This window comes from Choloepus didactylus (genome assembly GCF_015220235.1).
Source record: "Choloepus didactylus isolate mChoDid1 chromosome 23 unlocalized genomic scaffold, mChoDid1.pri SUPER_23_unloc1, whole genome shotgun sequence".
Lineage (NCBI taxonomy): Eukaryota > Metazoa > Chordata > Mammalia > Pilosa > Megalonychidae > Choloepus > Choloepus didactylus.
The window spans coordinates 3711632-3717631 of NW_023637590.1; positions in this window are offsets into that span (position 1 = coordinate 3711632).

The following is a 6000-nucleotide window of genomic DNA, read 5'->3' on the forward strand; positions in this document are numbered from 1 at the left end:
TTGCTAATGCTGCCTTTATCCAAAATACCAGAAGTGGACTGGCTTTTATAAAGGGGGTCTATTTGGTTACACAATTACAGTCTTAAGGCCATAAAGTGTCCGAGGTAACACATCAGCAGTCGGGTACCCTCACTGGAGGATGGCCAATGGCGTCCGGAAAACCTCTGTTAGCTGGGAAGGCACGTGGCTGGTTGCGGTCGTAGTTGATTCGTCTGGGGGGGGGGGTGGCGGCCGGTTGCTAAATCCTAGGCTCCCAGGCTTGCTCTGAGGGTACCGGCGGCGGGGGCTCTTTCCCGGAGGCGAGGGTGAGGCGGGGGACTTGGCCAGGTCCCCGGCGGGGGGGGCGTGCAAGGTGTGGAGGGCGGCGAAAAGGAACAGGCAGGACACGGTTCTTTTAGGGTAATAGAAGAAAACTAAGAGAGAGCTTTATTAGGCGAGAGCACAAGCTTATATTGGGCGATTAGAGGGCGGGGTAGCTGTAGAGGTCGAAGGCTTGGATTGGTTCGGAGAGGGGGCGGAGGTTGATAGACAAGGGGCGGGAGTTATTCTGGTAACTGCGCATGCGCACTGACGGTGGGGGAGTTGCTCTGGCAATGGGGAGTGTCAGGGGCAAGATAAGGGGGTGGGGAAAAGGCGGTTCCCTCCGGCAAGCCTCCCCTAACGGTGGTATTTTGGGTGAGGAAATGGGGCCTGCCTCCGGCTCCACTTTCCCAGGCCTGGGGGGCAGTGGAGGGCGCTGTCGCCCGTGCCCACCACCCTCCCCAGGGGCTGATCAGGTCCCCCAGCCCAGGCCCGCCAAGTCGAAGCACGTGATCAGTATCCCGCATTTCCCCCTTTTTTCTAATTAAAGGAAGAAGCTTACCGGAGAGGTCCGCCAAAGGATGAGGGAAGGGGAAGGTTGGGGAGGGGAAAAAGGGTTGACGGTAGCTCAGCAAGGCTGGAGCTCAGCGTTGGTGTGGCACCCGGGTGCTCGACAGGAGCCTTGTTGCTTGCGGGATGGACGAGGATGGGAGGTTTAAAGTTGGAGGTTCAGATAAACTGGAGCTCGAGGTTGGTGTGATGTCCAGGCGATTGAGAAGGGCCTCGCGGTCGGCGGGTTGACTGGTGGCGGTGAGGTTGCGGAGGGTTGGTTGTCATCTCGGAGTAGGGAGCGTCAGAGGTGGCGAGTCGCTGGTACTGGATTTGCACGAACGAGCTAAAAATAGCATCTGTTTGTTTCCTTACAAGTTGAACAATTCTACGGATAATACAGGGTCCTAAAGTGAGAGCTAGAATGATCATTAGTAGGGGGCCGAGGAGAGGGAGGAGGTAAGGGAGGAGGGGGGTAAAGATGTGGGACCAATAACTGGTGGCTTCACGGTCTCTTCTACGTTGTTCCAGTCCCTCTCGGACCTTCTTTAGGCTGTCCTCGGCGAGACCTGTGGAATTGGCATATACACAGCACTCTTCTCCTAGGGCGGCGCAAAGGCCTCCTTCTTTGAGGAGGAGAAGGTCGAGACCTCGGCGGTTTTGGAGCACTACCTCAGAGAGGGAGTTGACAGAATTTTTAAGATGGGAAATAGCGTCTTGTAGGTGACGAATGTCCTCGTCAACAGCCGCCCGGAGGTGAGTTAGAGCGGAGCCTTGACTGGCTAATGCAGCGATTCCGGTGCCAGCGCCTGCAAGACCTAGGAGGGAGGCAATCGTGAGGACGGTGATGGGCTCTCGCTTTTGCAGTGGGGCAGGAGCTGCAGTTGTTTCCAGGCGGAGGAAGAAGTCTTCCTCGCTGTGGTATAGGACCCTAGGGATGAGGACAATCAAGAGGCAAGTTTCATGAGTTGTATTGAGGGTTAGTACGTTAAGGCAGGGGGTAAGTCCTGTAGAGGAGCAGAGCCATTGGGAGGAGTTGTGGGGAATAAGAAATTTGGCAGAGCTGCTGGGAGAGGAGTAGCTGGCACAAGCTATGAGGCTGGGAGAGTTACTTGAGCGAGGACGGATGCATTTTCTTGTAAAGGAGATTGAATGAAAAGTTAGAGGGACGGCAGAGGTATTCCAATTGCATTCCGAAGGGCTGTCCTCTGTGTTTTCCGAAAAGGAGAGGTTGGAGGCAACTGGCTCATATAGGGGGAAGGAGGTGGAGAGGCAAAGCCAACAAGAAGAGGTAAGATTAGGGCTGGAGGAATTCACTGAGGTGAAGGCCGCTTGGATAAGGCTGAGGAGGGGAGAGGAGTAGCGAGAGGAGTAGCGAGAGGGGGGTAGAGGAGGTCGGGGTGGTGGGGTTGGCGATGCATTGTTTGCAGCTGAGGTGCGGCTGGTTGGAGCTGAGGTGCGGCTGGAGGGCTGTGGAAAAAGGGGGTTCACTCGGACTGGGGTTCAGGCCCAGGTGTACTGTTGTCATCTGGTGCACCAGGTTGCGGAGACGACGGCGTTCTCGTCTCGTTAGACGCGTGGCTGCTGGTGGCAGGCCGGATTGCCCTTCCCGGGATCCAGATTGGTTGTGATGCATCATCTGGGAAAACACAAGCAAACCCGCGCGCCCCTGGGCGAGGAGTGGGGAGGGACCCTTCCAGGCATTATTCTCTGGGTCCTTCCAGTAAACCATTGGGGCCTGGGTGGGCCTATACGAGGGCCCCCAATGTTTATGTAGGGGCGAAAGCCCATCCTTATTGAATGTGAGTAGATTAAGGTGAATAAGGGCTGCTATGATAAGGTCCCCTGGAGTTGCCTGGGGGAGCATTGCCCTTTCTTTTTCAATTTGTGTTTTTAAGCGGCGGTGGACTGCTTCCACAATGGCTTGCCCCTGTGGATTATAGGGGATGCCGAAATGATGGGTGATGTTATATAACTGAAGAAAGGCCGCAAAGGAGGCACTGCGATAGGCAGGCCCATTGTCCGTTTTTAGGTCCCAGGGGACTCCCATGAAGAGAATTCCTTGTCTTAGGGCCTTGATACAGTGTTTGGCCGTTTCCCCGGCAAGGGGGACTGCATAACACATGGCCGAGAAGGTGTTAATTATTACATGCACATATTTGAGGCGTCCAAAGGACGGAACGTGAGTTACGTCCATTTGCCATTTAGAATTGGGTTTTAGGCCTCGTGGGTTGACTCCCTGAGGTTGCAGGGGGCCAAGCGGCGCAAAGGGCGCACAAGTTGCACAATTGCGGACAAGATGTTTACAGGTATTTAGGGGGAGGCCACATAGATGATGTAACGACGTAGCCGAAAAGTGAAACCTGGAATGCAATAACTTGGCCTGGTTAACAGCATCCCCCGGAGGGGCTGCCGTGTGGGTTAGCATAGCTTGGGTATTCTGAGCTGAGACCGCTTGGTCTACTATACTGTTGCCATTAGCCAGGGGCCCCGGAAGGCCTGAGTGACTACGAATGTGGCTAATGAACCAAGGATCCTGTCGATGCTCCAGGATGCTTCTGAGGTCAGAAAGTGCTTTATCAATGGCCGAGTCTCCCGGGAAAAAGGTGGAAAACGCGAGGACTCGGCAGACCTGATAAGTGTAGAGGCTGTCAGTGAAAATGTTTACTGGGTGGTTGCAGTGGGCGTTCAGTGCGTATGACACTGCCATAATTTCCCCCACTTGGACTGAATGAAGGTTGACATAACTGAATAGGCGGGGTTCCGGGTGGTCCTGGGAATAAGAGAGGAAGGCAAAACGGGTTTTGGAGGCGTCAGTGAAGACGGTAGTGGCACCCGGGATGGGTACAGAGGAAGGGAAAGGATGGAAGGGGCTGCGGAAAGGAAGCTTGGCGAGCCCCTGTAACAGTTGATGGCTAGGATAATGGCAGCTGAATTCCCCCTGAAATCCTTCTAAGAGGATTTGCATGTCCGGGTTATCACGTATGAGCAGGCGGGTTTGGCCTGCATTCAGGGGCCAAACAATTTTTTCCGGCGGCGCTCCAAATACATGAACAGCCAGGGTGACTAGATCTGAAGCTAGGCTGATCCAGAGCCGCACTGCGGGGCAAATTTTCCTAAGCCGGCTTTTAGCAGGGTGCACCCAAAGCAGAGGGCCTTTCTGCCACAGGCAGTCCATGGGTGTGCCGGGCGTAGGAAGGATGAGTGCTATAAGATTGCCCTCTTTAGTGCTAAACCTGTTGAGACAACAGGCAGCAAGCGCCTTGTTCAAGGATATCACGGCCCCATAAAATTTGGTCTATGGTGTGCAGAAATAACGGGCGGAAGGTGCCTGAGTGGCCCTCTTCATCTTCCCACTTAATGGGTCTCATGGCCTGAAGAGAAGTAGAGGTACCGGTGGCTCCAACTACCGAGGGACCATCGAGAACCATGCACATGGTGGCATACTGAGCGGGCATGCAAGAGACTTCTGCCCCTGAATCGAGCGTGCCCGTGTACCATTGCCCCTCTATTCTTAACTTACGAATAGGCTTTTCTGGAGTGATAGGGACTGTCCAGAGAAGCGCTTTACTGCCGGTGAAATGATTAATTTTATTAGAACCGGCCGGCACGCTGCCTCTTAGGGGCGGGGCTGAGGCTCGCCCCGCTTGGAGTTTAAAGCGTGCTCAGTGCCCTGGCGCTGACTGCCGTCAGGGCACCATGGATAATAGAGGTTTTTTAAGCTATCCTTACTAAGATCTCTGGGCCTGCTCTTACAATCGCGCGCCCAGTGATAGCCACGCTGGCAGCGTGGGCAGGGAGTGGGAGGAGGGCGCCCATTGCGCTGCATGTAAGGCGGGCGTTTGACCTCCGCATTGGGGCACTCCCGGGCAAAATGGCCGCTCTGCCCGCACTTAAAGCAACCGGTGGTGGCGGCTAAGGCGGCAGTGACAGCGCCAGAGACAGCCTGGGCTAGGGACGCGGTAGCTGGGTCAAAGGCGCTGCAGGCGAGAACCCAGTCATCTAGACTTTTTTCCCTCAAGGGGAGAATGGCTTGCTTACAGGGGGGATTAGCCCCTTCTAGAATAAGTTCCCGGGTGAGAGCTAGCTGGGCTTGGGGGTTGCTAACTTTTCTAGCACAGGCTTCCTCAACCCTGGAAACAAAAGTGGCGAAAGGTTTGTTTGGCTCCTGGAGGAGCTTGGTAAAGCTGTCAGGTCGACGGGCAGAGCAGTTGGCAAACGCGCGTAAGGCGATGCCTCTGAGGACAGTCCAGAAGGTAGCAGGGGCATTAATATAAGCAGACGCATTTAGAAACGCTCCCGTGCCCAAATAGGCTTCGGGGGGATGATAGACTCCAAGGGCTGCGTCTTGCTCACTTTGCTGAGCTGCTTCTGCCTGGAAGTGAGCACGCCAGTCAACAAACTGACCGGGGTTAAGAATGGAACGGGCAAGCGAGGCCCAGTCTTGGGGGATGCAATAGTTCATGGCGAGATCCTGCAGTATTTGGGAAGCGTATGGGCTACCTAAGCCGTCCTCCTTGACGGCCCTGCGAAGCTGCTTGATAGTATCTAAGTCAATGGGATACCAGTCGTACGGTTTCTGTGGGGTGGGGGCAAGGTTAAGAGGAAAGCAGCGAAAGGCACGAGAGAAAGGAGGACGCGCTTGCAGAGGGCTTGGCGCGGGAGTGGGGGCAGCGGCAGCGTTGCCCCAAGGGTTGCCTTGAGGTGTAGAAGGCAGCCAGGGGTTGTTAGTCGGCAGGGTGGGAGGAGCGGCGGCAGCTGCCGGCAGCGGCTCCGAGGGAGAGCTCGCCGGAGGGGGAGGCGGAAGTGGGAGGCCCCAAGCGTCGCAAGACGGCGGCGCGGTGGGAGTGGCTAAGGCATAGGATGGTGGACTAGCTCCGCCCTGCGAAAGGGCGGGGTCTAAGGCATAAGATGGCGGACTAACTCCGCCCTGCGAAAGGGCGGGGCCTAAGGCATAAGATGGCGGACTAGCTCCGCCCTGTGAAAGGGCGGGGTAAAGCGCATGCGGTTTCCGGTCTGGCTTAGGGCTGACGTCATCACTAGAGCACTTCCTCCCCTCAGTAGAAGAAGAAGGAGGAAGTTCGCCATTTTGGAGCAGTCTGGGGGGGGCGGTTGCAAAGAGGTACACGGCGCCAAACAAAGAAACAAACA